At 40.1% G+C, this 19,370-nt stretch overlaps 1 pseudogene; it reads right to left on the reverse strand.

Annotated features, from left to right (window-relative positions):
- Window positions 1-983: 983 nt before the first annotated feature.
- Window positions 984-10,484, reverse strand: LOC113260643 (10 kDa heat shock protein, mitochondrial-like; annotated as a pseudogene).
- Between the last annotated feature and the right edge of the window lie 8,886 nt (window positions 10,485-19,370).

Raw genomic sequence — 19,370 nt, forward strand, 5'->3', positions numbered from 1 at the left:
TGACACAAAGAATATAAAACAACCAAGTTTGGATAAAAAGAATGTCTTCCTTTAGTACTTACTAGGCTCTGCTCTGATTGATGTACTTAGCACTGCTTCCAGCTAAGGTAAAATAGATCCTATTTCATAGACAGGGAAACAGGAAAATAGGGCAGTTAAGGAATTTGGAATGAAGCCATCTGATGTCACCTCTTACAAGCTTGAAAACCCTCTGATCCCTCAGGATCCCATCAGCAGCTTCGCTACTGTACTTCACTGCCAGGATCTGAGCAACTTGCCTGGGACAAAGACACTAAAAGATGACTTATCTTTAGAAATTATAGTCCTCAGACTTAGAGGGTGAACTGAGCACACTCTCCAGGGAAGAAGAGTAAGGAATGCTACCCAAATGTGTTCAGAGCATCCGGAGATGGTGGGTGAGATGTCCCATGAGTTGGTGGAAAATCGCAGCCCACACCCGGAGGGAGGAGGCACAGCCCACTTTCTGCTTCTGTCATCTTAAGACCAAACCATTTCAGTGTGTCTTCCGTTCCCATCACTTTGAACACTGACACAGAAAATTTTTCAGAGTATTTGGGGTTGGTGCTGTGGGCGTAGCCCACCCATTAGCAAGAGGCCCGTAGGCACGGTGAGTCAAGGAGATGCCCACCCTTGCATCCACTTTAGCTGTGGTTGGACCACACAGTATAGTGGGAAGAATGCAGGTAACGGAGACAGGGAGGTCGGGGTTTGAATGCAACAACTTCTTAAGAGTCAATTGCTGTTTTCTTATCTATATATTTCTTTTCTGTAATAGATCTGTAACTGCATAAAAGTACCCATGTCACAGTCTTGAAGGACTTAAATGAGAGTAAGAAAAGAATCTATGTTACAGGGTTCTTTTTGGTTTGGATACCATTAGTTTATTATAAAAGAGAGACATGAAAATTATTTACATGATGAAAGATTTCACAACTTCACCAGAATGGGCAGCTTCACTTCATGCCATTTTAATAATGATTTCAGTCCACATACTTTCCGAGAATGTCACCATCTCTAAATAAGAAATAGTCCTTGTCATCTAGAACTACTTTGGTGCCTCCATATTCTGGGAGAAGAAATTTATCTCCAACTTTCACACTAACTGGTTGAATCTCTCCACTCTTGCCTTTAGAGCGCGATCCAACAGCTACTACTGTTGCTTGCAACACTTTTCCTTGAGATTTTACTGGAAGCATAATACCTTCTTGGGTTACAGTTTCAGCTGCACTCTTTTCAACTAAAACTCAGTCAAAGAGGGGAAGAAATTTCTAAACGCCTGCCCTGCCGTGGCTCTGGCTGCCACAGTTCGTACCTATGTTGCAGGGATCTTAAGAGGATCAAATATGGAAACCACGAGAACTGTGCCTGGACACCCTGTATGCCTGTATTCACTGTAGGGCTTTTAGCTCTTCTTACTTTTGTTACAGTTACCACTAGGAGCAGTGATAATGTAAGCAATATATCTGTCAATCCATAGTTTTTCCCTAGGCTGCTGACTTGACCACGGCAAATGGACAGAGTCCAACGGAATGGGAAAGAACTCTCTGTCTCTCTAATAATAGTATCCAAATAAGTTCTTTCCTTGGGCATTTGTGAAGAGAAAAAGAGAGTTGTGGCAGATGGAATTCACCTTTCAGAGTGACAGATAAATAACATACAGGCATCGCCACAGGGTGGTCTAGGGGTAACCACCAGTTCCTCTTTACTGTGGTGGTGAGGACCCTCTTAGTCACGTGCGGTTTTAGTATTGCCTGTCCTGCTTATGGTCTAGATCAGAGCTCCTCTAACTTTAATGGGCCCACCAGTCACTTGGGAACCTTGTTAAAATGTAAAATCAGAGTCAGAGGTCTGGAGTAGAGCATAAGGTTCTTCATTTCTAACAAGCTCCCAGGTGATGCCAGTCCTGCCCGTGAACCACAACTTTGAGGCTGTGGTTGCTCTTTTTATTTTCCTTACCTTGTTCTGTTGCATCTGTGGATTGAAGTCTTTGTGGATTCCATTGCCCCTTCTCAGTTCACGTAGGCTGAATATTTTCTTGGCTCATTCATTCTTCCAATGTCCTTTAAGTCATTAATATGTGTCAACAACTGTGTTAAGCACTAAACATCACAGTTGATAGACATGGGTTTCAGTGTCATTGACAGAAACAGAGCCCCTGATCATGAAGTCTACGTTGAATATCCCCCTGCAATCTTTCCACGTATCAGAGCAGTGGCCCGGGTTAGGAACAAGTGGTAGGGGGGAGAAGTTATTCTGTCCAGATACAAGCCAGATAGCTCTATTCCCTAGTATCTGCTTGGCCTGACTCTTATTTAGTTCCCTGCCCATTTTGACACAGCATTCCACTCCTTTGTCAGATGCTACTGGAAGTAGAATCATAGGGCCATACTGAATTGTGCACAGCAGGTGACTCAGGTAAAGTCTTGAGGATATGTCTATCCTCTCAAGTCTTTCCATGTTTACGATCAAAGAGGTTTCCCCCAGCCCAGCCATTGCCCCATCTCACTGGCTCCTTCCTTCCCCTTCCCAGATCTTTTCTCATCTTCAGATTCTTACCACTTATGCTGAGCAGTTTGGCTCTGGCCTGGCTAATACTTGGGTACCAGTTTTGGCAAGTAATGGGTTCTTCATTTGTTAGGCCCCATCCTCCATAGATGGTAGTGGGATATTAAAAAATAATAAACAATTCTTCCTTATTAGGCATAAAATCTCAGAATTGACCGGTGAAAGAGCTTAGTACTTTGGTGTACTATAGAAAGACAGAATTGTTCTAAAGGAAATGATATAAATTATAATGCTCAGTAATACATCACCAGCGCCTCTTGCCACGCTCATTCTGTAGGTGGCTGAGCCAATCTTGCAATTGCATCAGTTTGTTTCTGTTTTCAGTTTCAATGGAGAAACAGAAGCTGCTTGGCAGATTCTCAATACTGATTTCACACTTTTTAATCCTTATGAATGAAATTGCTTAAGTTCAATCTATACAGTAAAGATCTCTTTGTGTATTTCTATTTCTCCGATGATTTCTGTTTTTATTTGCTGTTGCACAAATCTATGAAAATGCTAGAGGCAGAATATTCTTTCAGGAAAACTTGTTTTGTAAAATTCTTATTACAAAATGCCTCCTTCTCTGCAGTGTTGTGATGGGAGGGCCTTTAGAGCTCTCTCTGGCTTTCAGTAGATGAAACAATTTCTGGGCTAAGTGTTGGCTAAAATAATTTTTCCTCACATTTCTTAAAAATCATTTATTCTGTGATTGCTTCATGAGACCCACTATTAAGTATGTTTTCTCTGGCCACTCTCCACACCCTTGTCTCTGCCTATAGCAGCTGGTCTTAAACACTATGCACTTGCTTTATTGTCTGGTTTTGTGTTTAACTGATTCATGTCCCCCTAACACGTGGACCACATACGTCAAGGAAGGAAATTATTTTTATGTTCTCCATGTTTACTGAGGACTTTGTCTTTTCTTCCTTGACCTAAACTCCTGTTGCTGGTGTGTGAGCTTGTTTACTCTGAGTAAAACACAACTTCCAATTTGGAAGTGATATGGCTTAACAAGTCTCGTAAAAAGAACTGGAAAGATCTCTGGACATCAAAGAGCTTTTATGTGCTGACATTTTGTAGAATGTAAAAGAATCTGGAACATATGGATTAAATTCCTCTTAAAGCACATTCCTCTTTAAAAACTGCTTGAGACAAGTCACATTTTGGATTTCCTCAGCCTGTGTATTTTCTCCCCTTCTGGCTAGTGTCCTATCCCATTTTGGGGACTTTGCTTGAGTAGTCAGAGACAATGCCTTGATGAATTCTAATTATCTATCCCAAAGAGGTTTCGAAGACATGCTTTTTATTTTCAACCATTTCAGCCTTTCTGGTGGATGGTTCTGATAGTCCAAATATGGAGTCTAGAGAAGAACTTTTGGGCAATAATGGTACACCTTGAACATGCATACTTTCATTTTTCTGGTGAGAAGAATAGACTGTAAGTTGATGTGCTTGACTACCAGTTCCTTTTTGAAACTTAGTGAACTGATTATTCCAGCATCCTGGTTTTCTCTCTACTCCTCCAGCTATTCCTTCTCAGACTCTGCCGTATTGTGAACCGCGGGAGGCCTAGGGCTTTGCTCACTGCTGTATCTCCAGGATTCTGACTGGATCACTGAGTCTTCTGAATGGAATTCTGCTTCAAAGATTTATCCTTGAATTCCTTCTCTACGCTGACTTCCCTAGAAATCTCAGCCACCCATCTGATACCCATTGACCCATCTATCTTCCTGCTTGCTATGTCACAACTCCAAAGATTTGCAGACACAGCTATTAGCTATCTTCTCATCACCTGGGGAAAAATAGTCTAAATGCAATTCAAAATCCTTACCCCAGCCTCAAAGTTGATCTTTGTCTCCACTTCTGCTTTTCTTCCCCATCGTCTATTTATAGCATCCTTTACCATTTCTCCATTTATTCCATTTCTACTACCAATTCTCTAGGGTTTTTTTTTTTCTTTTGGTTTTTTAGGGTTTTATTTGGGTCACAACACACTGTTTCCTTTGAGCTAGTCTCCTTGCCTTTCTTATCTATCTCTATACTGCTGGTAGATTTATATTCTGCAAACTTGCTGTGCATATATCATTTCTGCGCTCAGAAACTTTCGATGTAATAGGACCCTCCAGAATAGAAAGATAATTTTTTAGCTAAATTCCCAAGGCCCTTCACCACTCTGCCCCAGTCTATCTCCCCATCCTTATCATCAATTGAAACGGTGTGCTAAGGTGATTTATTTAAAAATAATGTATAGGATGACTCGGTGAGGAGAGGGCATGTGTGACTTGGATCTGGAGCAACTATCAGTGAGGCTGGCCTTAGAAAGAAAGCCAATATTTCACAAAAAAAGGGGCTGGAGGTTAAGAGACAATTCAGAAAGTCCTTAAATGCTTCTTGCTCATGTTTTGGTACTTCTCATATATGTCTAGACTGAGAGTTCCTTCCTCAAGACTTGAAACTATGTGTTATCAAGGTAGAAATTATTCCTGAAATTGATAGTATAATAGTTTCCGAAAACAGATTCAAATTCTGATTTCCCTTTCCCAAGTTGTGACTTCGGGCAAGTTATTTGACTTCTCTGAGACTCAGTTTTTTTCATCTGTCAAATGGAGGTAAAATTATTTAACATACAGAATTTTTGTAAGATCAAAGTGAGATAATCCATGTACTGTACCAGATAAAGTCTTGAGACATCATAGCAACTCAGTAAATGGTAGATTTTTTTTTTTTAATCATTACTGTTCTTCTTTTCCTTAGACTCTTGAAATTTTTTCGGTTTGGAGAATCTGGCTACTTGAACATCTCCGTTTCTCTAGCACCCGTTGTAGAGATGAGTATGTTACAGCCCTCAGTGTGTTTGTTGAATGGTGATAACAATGTTACTGACATTTATTAAAGTGGCTATTTTGGGTTTTGGAGAGTTTCATTATTATTATGAAGATACTAAACCAAAAAACCTAGCATTGACCAGCAATCTGACATCATTATTGACATCGTTGTTGCTTTGTGATTTTTAGGATTCTATTATTCAAAGCTTTCTAGTGGATAATATGATCTTCCAAATATTAACTTAGACTAATACTTACTGAGTATTTACTAGGTATGTGGTTGTGCTAGGTGTCAAAAGTACTGAGCCATATCCTCCTTTGGGAAGCACATATTGTAGGGACATTCCGCCAAGTATAAAGTGTTGTGAGAATGACTGAATCTGCCTGCAGAGTCCTAAGAGCCTTCTTTGAGGAGAAGATAATTGAGTTGAGTCTAGGAATGATAAATAGGCATGATTGTTAATGGTGGGGTGGAATCCCAGGGAAAGGAAATCACTTGGACAAATGATAGGGAGGTCTGAGAGGAAATGGCTTGTTTTGAAAAGTGGGCAGGCAATTAAGCATGATGACTTCAGAATTTCTACGTAGGAGAGGTCTGGGGGAGGTGATCTGGTTGGAAGAAAACCAGAGAACTTTCATTGAAGCTGAATCTCCATAGCATCTTGACACAGAATTGTTAAGCTATCTATTGCCCGTATCAAAAATGAGGATATATGGCCTCTGGACATTATTGGAGGGGATGGGTTAATCTCTCCCAAGTCATCTCCATGGCTCTGCAAACACAACAGTCTGGAGAACTGGCTGAGATAAGTTGCAGAAGAGCAGCTGCAGAGCAAGGTGAAGCCAGGTAATGGAAAGCTGTAAAGCATGTAAAGGATACATTGCAGGTTTTAACAGGATCAGCTTGATGCCTTAGAAAGTTGACTAGTTAGAACATGGAGGTGCATTGGGAGAGAGGACAAGAATGGAGGTAGAGAGGTGAAGTAGGAGCAGTGGGATGGATTCAAAGAATGAATAATTGAGTACATTCTTTACTACAACATTTTTCTTCCTGACTCACACAAAAAAACTATTTCTGAGGTAGTGATCCTGAAAGCATATAATAATACCTAACACTTATTGAACAATTTGTATGTGATCAACACCATTTGGGGCATTTCCATGGATTAATTCGCTTAATCTTTATGATGAGCCTATATTTAAGAATCTACCATTTTTGCCATTTTATGGTAAGAAAACAGAGTCACAGACAGAATAAGTAACTTGCCCAAGGTCACACAGTTCTAAAGAATTGGAATGTAGTTTAGAGCCTAGGTGATCGATTCCAGAGCCACTGTTCTAATCACTGTGTTGTCCTGTTATTCACAACACTGTTTTTTATATTTCTACTGTGTGTTATGTAGAAGATGAGTGAAGTATTGTATCTATTGTGGGTTTTTGCACACAATGTGTGCCTAATTCAGATCTGCTAAGTCAACAAGTAAACTTTCATAATATTTTCATTCTCATTAATTGAACATTTATGTGCCAGGCACTGGGTTGAGTGTTTACATCAATTACTTAGTCCTCATAGTTACCCTCTGAGATAAATGTAGTAGGATACTAATACTTAATGTTTATATAATCAGTTAGGATTACAAAGCAGGTTTATATATAACATCTCTTTTGATCTACATAAAAAAATCATATGAAGTAGATAACCATTTGATTCCTGTTTTGTGATTTAAAGATCAGGTCATACAGCTAATAAATTGTAAAACTATTACTTGAACCTAAGTCTTCTTGTGCTGAATGTTGCTGACTTTCCATACCACACTGCGTGTCAGAGATCTTTACACGTTATGAAATATTTTTCACTTGTAAGGGTTCAAATAACCAGAGAGTGTGCTGCAGGGAGGGAAATTCTAAGCTTACCCTTGAAATGCAGGAGCACAGATGTTTTGGGAGAACATTCCAGGTAACAGGAATGGTTGTCAGAGAAGTAAAGAAGCTTAGAAAGTGTGAGGTATGTTTGATGATTAGCAGCTCAGGTGTGTGACAAGTACTTAGCAAACTGTAAAGGCATTATATAAACATTAGTAGTTATTATTACAGAGTTCATGAATATTTTCTATTGGAGTGTGCCAATTTGGATTCTTGACACATGTTGTGTTTTGTTTGGATGAAAGGAGAAATCATAAACCGTTCAAGCAACTGGAACACACATTATACACACATATACGTCGGAGGACTGGACCCCTGCCATTCCTATTTTTATATGTTGAAATCTCTAACTGTCTAATCGTGGTGGTACAAAGTTCACTCCCTCAGCAGCCAAGATTGATTTTTCCTTTGAGGAGACATGCTTCACAGAAGTACCCTTTCCCGTTACGTTTTGAAAGTCATCAGACATGCTGTTATAAATGATCATGGAAGATTACTGGAGATGCTGCAAAATAATAGTGAACCAAGTAGCATCTGTAATTTCCAAGGATGGCTCGCAATCATCACTCAAAATGAACCCTATCTGAGTGCAGGGCTGAACTTTTCTCTTCCTCCCTCTTTCTTCCTTTTACTACTTTATAACATAGCTGAAATGGATACTGCACCTCATGAATTTTTATGCAAAATATTAAGTTGCCAGCCACTGCTGTGCAGACAAACTCTGCTGGCGACGAAGAGAGTTAGCCCGCACAGTTCAATGGCTGACATCCTTGGGTAAAAAGACTCCCATGTCAGACCGGCCAACTGAGGGTAAAAGTCCATGCTGGTTGCTGACCCAAAAAGTGTTTTGGATGCTTCTTGGTTCAGACTCTCCTACGGACTGAAAGGAAAATGATTCCATATTTGTTGACGGAATTGCCACTTGCTCAAGGTATCTGGTTTCATAACACATTTTGTGTATCTCAACCTCTCATGGATAAAACCATGAGAAAATTAAGTTCTCTGAGCTGGCAACTGCTGAGCCACACTTTCCAGTTCCTTCTGGGCCAGATGCAATTGGTTTGGGTACAACTGATCCCCATGTCCTGTTGATTCTATTTCATTAATATCTCCTGAATCTGCATTGTGTCCCTCCATCAACACTGCCGCAGCAGCCCAGCTCAGCCCTCTTCTTTTCTCAACTCTGTCACTGTAGCTGCTTTTGTCTTGATTCCCCTTTTATTGTCTCTTCCCCTTTGATCTCTTTCTCAGCTGCCAGGGTGATTTTTCCACCTTCCAGACCTTGTTGTGTGGCTTTTTGTTGTAAAATCTCTGATGGCTCCCACATTGCCTGCGGGAGAAAGTCTAAGCATGGCAATCATGTCTTTTCACAACCTTGCCACACCAGCTTTTACTAAGGAACCTTCCGGTTCCTTCCCCCTCCATGCTACCCCGAACTACAGTTGTTTCCCAAATACAGCATGTACTTTCTTGTTTCTGTGCCTTTCCTTACCGTGCTTCTGAAGCTTTTCCTGACCTCAGCCTCTCTTTGTTTCCCACAAAACGAAATTTTGTTTTTCTTCTTCGGTATCCTCAAAGTAGAGTAAGTGCTTCCTTCAAAAATTTTTAATCCAGCAAAAAATTCGCGAGGGCCTGACAGATACCAGACACCATGTTTTGTGCTTGAGACTGTGATGTGTCATTTTTCAGCTGGAGCATTTGGGAGATAAGTGGAGGAGAGATCATCATAACCCAATGATGTAGAGATTATAATAAAGAAGTGCTTAAGAAGAGATCAGAAGGAGACCTTTTCAGACACCATATCTAAAATTACCCACCTTTACATATCCAGTTATTCTCTATCATGTTATCCGGTTTCATTTTCCTCATAGGATTTATTATCTAAGCTTATCTTATTTATTCTGCTGTTTCCTTGTTTATTTTGTCTCCACTGGGATGTAAGCTCTGTAAGAACAGATCCTTTGACTCATTCACTCCTGTAATGCTGTGTTTAGAACAATGCTTGGCATATTGAAGGTGCTTAAGAAATATTTATTGACTAAATAAATGTGGTTGGAGACGGCTTCCTGCTCCCTTTTCCCTATTATCCTTTTTATCTTTCTCTTAGATTAACTAAGAATGGCTTGAACTCATTCTAACTGCTGCCGTTGAGTCATTATAATGTGATGTGCTTGATGTGAAGTGTGAGTTTTATTTCGTTCTGGGGACTTTCCTGACCATCCATTACTCATAGTCATTTTTAAAATTTTGCATATGTATTCATTACCTCTACCATGAATGTGCTAACCACCATGCTAGATCGGAGAAAAGAAAGATGAATAAAATGAAGACCCTTAAGTAACTCATTACTTGAACTCATGACTGTACAGTAAAAACATGTTTTTAATTGCACTAAACAGGAAGGTTTTGAGGAAGGCACAAATTGCTTTCATTGCACCCTGGACAATATTAATGCTAATTAAAGCTCTATCTTTGGGTGTCTTTTGTTTTCTTAAATTTTCTCAAACATGCAAATCAATAGATATTTATGAACCCCTACTTTGTGCTCTATGCTTAGATACGGTGTATACAAATGGGAATGGCAGGCACCTTGCTACTAAGGAACTGACAGTCAAGTAGACTCTTCCCAAAATGACCTTGAAGCATTCTGCAGGAGGGTATCAAAATCCTAGTATTAGGGAGGTGAAATAAATACATTCGCCATAGTTAATCAAATACAAGCTGTCATCACATTTAGATTTGAGATTCCTTTTTACAAAAGCAAAGTGGGAACCAGGCTGGATTACACAGAGCTCTTCAATGTGACAAAGCTCTGACTCTTCATATGTACTCTATTTTCTTTACATTAAGTTCTTAAGAATAAATTTCATGGAAGACCTAATATCAGAGACATCAAATGATTTAATATCCAATGTCCTACATGAGAGTTTTTTTAAGCACAATTAAATCTAATAACTTGCATTTATTGAACTAGGAGCATATATTCATCTCATTTAATTCTTACCCTATGTGTGTATGCTCTACTTAACCCCAGTTTGCAGATGGAGAAAATGAAACCTAAGAGGTTAAATAACTTACCAAGCCCATACAGCTAGTAGTTGGTGGACGAACACTGACACCCAACCAGCCGGACTTTGGAGCCTGTGCCTTTACCTCTTCCTCTGACATATACAGCAAGAAGTAGAATGGATATTTCTGGCTGTGATCCTTTCATGTCACTGGATGGCCACTCAGGACATATTGGTGATTGATTGATTGTGGAGCCTCCAGTTGTTTCTTGACTTTGTGGAAAAGTAGAATGTCTAAAGGAATGGTTTTGTAGTATGAATATCTTCTTTCCATACTTAGAGGCTTCTGTTAGGGTCCAAACTCTGACCAGTGAGACTTATACTATCTGATAAGGTGTGGTGTATTTGGTTGAAGACAGAGCTTTATGTTTGGGAAGACACAAGAGCAGATGGTAGAGTTGACATTCCACTTGAAGGCTGAGAAACCCAACAAACCACCCTCAATGACAAACTACTTAATTTCCACATGGAAGGGACCTGCAGACAAAACCACACTTTTCCATAAAAGCATCCTTTGATCAGTTCCAACACTTGGTTTCAAGTTTTGACTGGCTAAAACCCCTCGTTTTCTATTGCTGCTCTTGGAAAAAAATTGTCAAGTTGGTGCCTTCTGGTTTTGTCTACCAAATTGAAGAGAACATGGCTGAAAGAATATGCTGAAAAAAACCAATTGATAGAAATAAGAACACAGCCCAGTTTCAATTTTATACATTTTTTGGTTTTTTTTTTTTTAATACTGCAGGTGAACTTTACGATGAATGCTCTGAACTAACAAGTCCTTTAAATGACTCTATAATGAGAAAACTCTTTTGTATGAATTTGTGCAGTTCACTGTCAATTCAGATCAATAAATCCTGCACCAGTTGATTTTTTTAAAATGCAATTTATTGGAGGGGGGAAAAGGCTGTATGGATTGGATTGCTTGTTCCAGCTTTGAAAGTTAAAGAACAGATTCAATAGCAATGAAACTAAAGTGTCTCTCCATGCTGCCTCAACCCCCTCCCTCTCACTCCTGCTTTTCTTTCTTTAGTGCCCTGTCTGCAATCACCCTGGCTGGGGCTGCTGCAGATTCATTAAGAAGTGGTGCTTTGAAAAATTCAGAGAAGAGATATGATACTGCCTGGACAGTGGACATAGAATTCCAGCATCTCCATTCATCTCATGAATTTCTTTCTTACCTTCTACTAAGTTTGTAACCTGGGAGAACACCATCCTCAGGTGCTGTGGGCTCCATCCTCAGCTCTAAGGTTCCTCGCTGCCCAGGTGCATGGACCTATCATCTCTTTGAAATATTTTGGGGAAACTTCTTTGTTTAGGAGTTTGTCTCTTCCACTGGAATAGACTAGAGCATGGATATCAGAATTTGATCACTTTCAAGTCCTACCTATATTACTTAGACCTTGGGAATATTCCTTAGGCTCTTTGAGTCCCAGTTTCTTCTTATATAAAATAGGGATAATAACAGTGCCTGCCCTCTCAGGATTAATTAAGATGTAAAGTGTTTATATGTAAATTATAGTGCTTTGCTCATGTCAATTAATTAATATTTCTTATAAATATGAATGAGTTCGTGTGTAAGAGAGGGAGACTATATTTGAATTGCTCTCAAAATAAGAATTAGATCTTTCCCTTTTTCGATTCCCAGAATTAGTATTGATTTTTGCACATGGTAGGTGCTCAATGAATGTTAGTTGAATTAATGATGGTAATGAAACCTAACAGTGATGAGTCCATACATTTTTTTCAAATCACCTGCTATATTAATTTTCTCCTTTGCATTTTGGACTTGGCTCTGCTGTGAATTCAGTGTGTCCTCAGGGGAAGGATGGTTTTCTTATTTAGAATGAGGAGTTGGCATGCTGAGGTCTTTGGAGTTCTGAGTTCTGAAATTCCTTGTTCCCTTCCCTTTCTCTTCTCTTTGGTCTGGTTTGTCAGTGTGACCAGAGGTGAAGCACTGTCAGCATATAGGCTGTTGGCCTGGATACTTTCTATGAGGCCATCAGACCCAGAAGCCCTGGGCCAAACAATTGGTCAATTCCAAGTAGAAGAGTTCAAACTTAGGAGTTAAGAGGCATTACCGAAGTTATAAGACCTTCATTCTAGTTCTGGTTCTGCTTTTTTCTGGCTATTTGACCTTGGACAAGTCACCTAAACTCTCTTGGCTGGCTTTCTCAGTATGCATGGTAACCTTTGTTTTGTTTGTTACTCAGAGTGGTGGTAAGATCCCAAGGAGATTGAGTACCTTGTCAGTTGTAACATGCACACAGTTGTAGTCACTGCCATGGGTTTCGATTTAGTATGCAAAGATATCTTTGCTTTGAGATTTTACAGAGATGGCAGTGCAGACAACTTCCAGACAAAGCCAGTAGAGGTTTGGGGATATCCCCTATCCCTTATGGGGATAAAAAGAGAGTTGTGAATTATAGACCATGAAGAGGACTGGACACTAACCACCTGTCCAGTGACTCTAAGAGTAATAATCATAATCATAGAACAATAGAAGCTTCCTTTAGCTTCCATATTATGTGAGAGGTCTACTAAGCCCATTAATGTCTTAACTTATTCATCTCACCATGAATCCACGAAGTAATAAGTACTCTTATTACTCATTTTTCAAATGAGCAAACAGGTTCAGGGAGGTCTTACAGTTAATAAGTGGAATTGAACACATCTGCATAATTCCCATGTATGTCCATCCCAGAGAGTGGAGTTAGAATGAAGTTAGCATAATTCCTAACCCAGTGTTATTTACTGAAGCTTTGTGCTCTCTGGTCCCTTCATAAGTACCTCTGGATGCTAATTGCACAGCCACTTTCTTCTTCCAAGAAAGAGGCTATGAAACTGGAACTTTAGAAGATGAATTAGATGATGGGTCCCTAAGGAAATGAGAGGTGGGGGATTTTTGAGAGGGAGAAGAAGGATGGTATAACTGGTCAGGGGAGGAAGGAGTCCAGGAAGAGGTGACGAATATGATAGCCAAGGTACTAGTTGGAGTCAGTCCAATTACGGAGGCAGGGAGTAGCCCAGACCATGGTGGTACCATGAGACAATCTGGGACATACCTGAAGAGACAAGGCCTGGGCCGAGGCTCACTTCTCCTCAAGACCAACCATACCTGTGAAGGTATTAGGCCACTTTCAGTGAGAGAAGAAAACAGCATCTCAGGCCACCTAGAGCTGACTGCAGGAAAATGAAGAAGGTCTTGGCTTGGCAGAATCTTATTCTCTTGTTCGTGAGTATCATGGATTTTTGAAAGCAACTTAACCTTGCAATTATAACCAATAGTAACCACCATTCCCACTGTTTCCTGAGGACTGTTGGGCAGCAGGCACTGGGCTGAGCGTTTTGCCTTCATTAGCTACCTCAATGATAATAAGCTGCGCTATTACTCATCCTGTTTTCCACATGAGAAGACTGAGGGCCAAGGAAGTTACATGACTTGTCCAAGGGCACACAGCTTTTAAGAGAATAGAGTTGAGATTCAGATCCAAGTCTGTGTCACCCATCTCCGTCTCCTGCCTCCTGGAACTGAGATGAAGGGAGCCTAAGTACTGTTAAATCTACATAATGTGTGGTAATCTTTTACCTGTATGCTGAAGCATTGTTTGGAATATAAAAGACAATAAACACTTTTGTGCTTTGGTGTTCTATCATTTTTTTGACAACCATCACCCTCCTACATAGAGTCTTTACTCTGCCTGGGTGTCATTTATGCAAATACACTGATAGGGACATGTTACCCTAACAGAGCAGAGTGCAAAGTCTTCACTTCCTGAGTTTGTTTTCCTCTGCCAAGGAGAATACATCTGGACTGATTGGGATAGAATGAGCAAACAGTCGTCAGGGGAACTGAAGCTCAAGAGACGTCAGGGAATAGCACAGAAGCACTAGTGTTGAAGAGCCAGTGCCAGGCTTTTGATCCAGCAGAACATACACCAAGGTTCTGAGAGAGTTCCTGTGTAAGAGAGTTTCTGTATCACAGAGAATAAAAGTTCCGTCAATTCTAGTTCGTAAGTATCTTGCTTTCTATCAACTTCTATCTCTCTCATTGCTATTTTCCCTGTCCAGGCCACCATCATCTTGAACCCTAATTACTGCAAGAGCTTTCTAAAAGGTCTCCCCAAATTGTCTTATATCGTACCCTCATCTAATCCATTCACCACATCACAATGAAGGTGGTCTTCCTTCAATGTATATCAAGTTACTCCTCTGCTTGGAACTGGTCTATGTTCCTAGGTGTTCACAGGGTAAAATTCAAAATTCTTAAAAGTAGCTATAAACACCTTTATAATCTTACCTCTTTAGGTTTATTCCTTGTCCTCCCCTTTCTTCCCTGAAATCCTACAGGAACAGTACTCTTGCAACATTAAATGTCTTTCAGTCCTTGGAACTTGCCACGCTCTTCCTTGTTTCTGGGCAGAAGCACGTACTGTTCCCGTTGCTTCTTACAAAGTCTCTTTCTTCTTCGCATGACTTACTACCACTTAATCTTATAAAGTATCTGCTTAGAGGTGCCTTTCTCTGGGAAAGTGAAGTTGATTCCTCCAGTCCTCCAAACAGTTGGCCCACAGGGAGGGATCAGACTGATTGTGGTGTCAGGGATTAGAGCTAGGGATAATGTATGAAAAGCTCTGGAGCATAGATTGTAGCTAAATTCAAGGAAGACAATTCCAGCCGTCACAACTGTCCAACGATGGGGTGGGAGAGTGGGTTCCCTGTCACTGGGAGTGAACAGTAGAGGATATCAGTCCCTTGGAAGGGAGGGGAGAGAACATTTTGAACACTAGCATGGGAGTTTGTGGGAAAGGAGGGGAAAGCTAGATGATTTTTCACTGTCTCTCCTGAGGCTTTGTAAGTTTAGTCTCTATAATCACATTAAGTAAACAAGCAATTTTCTCTTTGGTCAAGGTTTGGATTAAATAAAATTGATGTGTTCTTTTCTTTTCTTTTCTTTTCTTTTCTTTTCTTTCCTTTCCTTTCCTTTCCTTTCCTTTCCTTTCCTTTCTTTTTTCTTTTCTTTTCTTTTCTATTCTTTTCCTTTTCTTTTCTTTCTTTCTCTTCTTCCTTCTTCTTTCCCTTCTTCCCCTCTTCCCCCTCCTCCCCCTCCTCTCCTTTCCTTTCTTTCTTGAATCCAAACAACTTCCTTGAGAACTACTAACCTTGTTGCAGATGAAGAACAGAGTTTGATATTCACCATTAATAAAAAACAGGCCCGAAACAAAGATAGCATGCCTTGTGCCCATGTGATATTTATATGTCCCTATATAAAAGAAAAAGGGCCTCCTTGAGCTTGGCTCAAGTAAAAATGAGGATCTTAGGTAGGTGGACACTCCCAGGTATAAGAACTATACCTTCTCTTGTTGGTGTGAATCATAGTGGGATGGATACTTCTTGGCTGCCCCTTGTCGGGTGAATTTATCCAAATGCATTACTCCATCAACATCAGGTTGGGACAGGAAGTTTGGGATGGAAGGATGCTGATTCTTAGAGAAGCAGCTGTTGGGTTAGCATTCTCTGTATACTCTTTCCCACGCGAGAGAGACCTAGCAGCTCCACTGTATCTATACACACAGTGTAGATACATGTTGGAGTCACCAGCACTAGCTGTCCTAAAGCACAAAGCTTCACTAATAAATTCTATAAATATTTATGGAGCTCCTACAGGTACTGTTCTAAGTAATGGCAGTATTAAAAAAGACAAAGTCCTTATCATCATGAGTTTACATTCCAGTGGGAGATATTGAACAAGTAATCAAACAAAAGCATATTATAATTTCAGGTGATGATAAATGCTATGGAAGGTTAAGGGCTAAGTTATGATGCAGTAACAAACAAGCTCCAAATATCAGTAGTTTATAATAAGAAGCTTATTTCTCATTCCTGCAACATGTCTACCATGGGTTTGCTGCACCTCTGGTCCACATTTTTACTGCAGGATCCAGACTCAGAGAGCGGCCTCAATCTGGAACATTTCTGGTCATTGTGGCTGAGAGAAAAGAAATGTAATAAACCACTGGCTGGTTCTTAAAGCTTCTTCCTGGAAGTGGCACACATCACTTCTGTTCACATTTCATTGATGAAAGCAAATTAAATAGCTGCTCCTTACTTTTATTATTGCCCTACTGGGTGGAGAACCATAGGGAGGGAAATGGGTATTTGGTGAATAGGATTACAATTTAACAGAGAGCACACACTTAACAGGGTGTCTGGAAAGTATTCTCTGAATGCGGTGAGGAAATAAGCCATGTGAAGATATGGGCAAACCTGTTCTAAGTAAAGGGGAGCAAGCACAAAAGCCTGAGGGAGGTATGAGAGTGATGTGTTTGAGGAACAGCAAGAAGGCAAGTATGGTTGGAGCTTAGAGAGTAAGAGAAGAGTGATAGGAGATGAGGCCAAGGGAACTAGGCATGGGCATAGTCACCAAGGCAAGATAGAGCCATCGTCATCATTCAGTGAGTGTCTCTTGAGTGCTTATCATATGCTAGGCACTCATCTAGGCTCTCAGGGCATGTTTGTGAATAAGGTAAACGAAAACATTATAGAACTTCACATTTTAATGGAGAGCAAGAGACTGTAAATACTATAATACATAAATTATGTAACATCTGAGATGGTGATAAATGCTGTGAAAATAATAAATCAGAGTAAGTTGGACGAGGAGTTGGGGGGGGCTACAATTTTGAAGGGATTAGTCAATGTAAACATCATTTTAAAAGTAGCATGTGAGCAAAAATTTAAAGGAGATGAGAGCATCAGTTATGCAGGTGTTATGGTTAAGAAGACCAGAAGTTTGGAGTTTAGTTTAAGTGAGATGGGAAAGCCTTTAGGTGCTTTGGTCAAGGAAATATCATGGTCTGACTTATGGTTGAAAATGATCACTCTGGCTGCCATGCAGGGAATAATTGTACAGTACTTCAAAGGTAATCGGTAGGCCAGAGAAACAGATAAGGGGCAGGTTGCAAGGTGCTAGAACCACGAAAGACTATGGACTCTGGGAAACACCCAATCTGAGGGTTTTAGAGGGGAGGGGGGTGGGGGAGATGGGCTAGCCTGGTGATGGGTGTTAAGGAGGGCACGTATTGCATGGAGCACTGGGTGTTTTACGCAAACAATGAATCATGGAACACTACATCAAAAACTAATGATGTACTAAATGGTCACTAACATATCATCATAATAATAAAAGCGAATGGGAATCAAAGTTCTCCTTTGAGAAAGCACATTAGATAGCCAGGGAGGATTTTGAGAAGCTTATGAGTCAGTAAGGGAGAGTTTGGAGCTCGAGAGTCCTATGTGGGCATCATAGACATGATAGATATTTAATTTTGAAATCTGATGAGCATACCTTTGACATGCATATGAAAAGAGAAGAAATGAGAGCAAAGGATCCAGCCCTTGGGCATTCCAACATTTAGGGAATAGAATGAGGAGGAGTCAGCAAAGAAGCCTGAGAAGGAACAGCCAGCAAAACGAGAGAAATTTAATAAAACAATGAATAAGCAAACAACTAAAAATGAAACAAAACAGGATGTGTGCTATTCCAGAAACGAGAGACAAGTATTTCAAGAGGGAGAAGGAAATTAACTCTGCCAAATGTTACTGAGAAGTCAAGTATGCTTGAGACTAAAACTTATCCATTGTCCTCATCAAGGTGGAAGGCATTGGTCGTCCTTTATAGGACAGTTTGGTTGGAGTGGTGGGGATGAGAGCTTGATTGGAATATTTTCATTAGAGAACAGAAGGTAGAGAAATAGAAGTCAGTCCTTCTTAGAATAATGTGATAATGACAGGAAGGAGCTGTGGGACCAAGAGAAGTTTTTTTTTTTTTTTTTTTTTTGGTCTCTTTTGTTTTCATTTGGTTTTATCTTTGTTAGTTTAAATGGTAGATATCACATCGTGTGTTCTAATGGGAATGGCCCTTTCAAGTCATCAGTCTGTCATACAGGTCAGAACTGTGTAGCGCTTCAGAGTCCACAAGCCCATATACGTTAACTCTGCCATTCTGGCTTAGTTTGGTCCTTCCTTAAAGCTGCTAAGTCATGCAATAATAGAGACAAAAGTTACGTTTGGAGTCCATCTGTCTCAGATCATTCTGACTCCTCTGATCTTACCTGATACCAGCAGTATGAGGAGCTTTCCTCTGGAGTAATATTAACTGGCACTTCTCAGTCCTCTTGGTGTTTGGTGGCACTGACTTCTGAATTTTAATTCCTTCCTGGTTTATATTACTTAGGTCTGCATTCCCTTATACTAGAGGTCAACATTAAGTCCTAGGGATCAATGGTCAGCATGAAAGACAATGTCTTCTTTTCCTCACACCTGCCTTAAGACTGTTTCCTTTAAGAAATGCAACCAATTCTTAAGGAAGTTTTTAGAAGCAGCACTGAAGGGGCATTCATTTTAGGTTCATGATTTTGCTTTACTCTGACTTCTTCCAATTTGGGGTCCTCTGGAGATATGAAGTACATCCCTACATCTGCAAAATTAGCATCCAAATGTTCTTCACATCTCATTAGCTAGCATGGTTCTGATTTCACTGGTTACTCTACCTATTAGATTTGTCTTCCCATCTTAACAATGGAATCTGTGGATTTCTGGTAATCTGTACCTGTAAATGAGTTTTCATTCAGTGACTTTATATTTTAATTTTGGTCTCCTTGAGCCACAGCTAGGATCTTTGTCAGCTCTTTAGAAAATAATGCATTATATGCCTTCTCTTGCCTGTTCTGAGGACTTTGGTGGCCAGTCAGGACATTGTAGTTTCCTGTAATAGGAGGGTCACTTTTCCTGAAAGCCTCCACAAGCCTCCGGCTTATCTCCAGAATCTCCATGGCTTCCAGAGTTCATCTGGTTTTTTTTTCTTGTGAAAATGCTCAAGACTTCCTTTTATTCTAAGTAAAATGTTAAATGCCAAGATTACTTAGATTATGCTCTAGTTGAGAGGTTTTGTATTTGTCTACCTAGCAGAGGTTCTTGGCTTCTAAGG

Source organism: Ursus arctos, unplaced genomic scaffold (assembly GCF_023065955.2).
Source record: "Ursus arctos isolate Adak ecotype North America unplaced genomic scaffold, UrsArc2.0 scaffold_18, whole genome shotgun sequence".
Taxonomy (NCBI): domain Eukaryota; kingdom Metazoa; phylum Chordata; class Mammalia; order Carnivora; family Ursidae; genus Ursus; species Ursus arctos.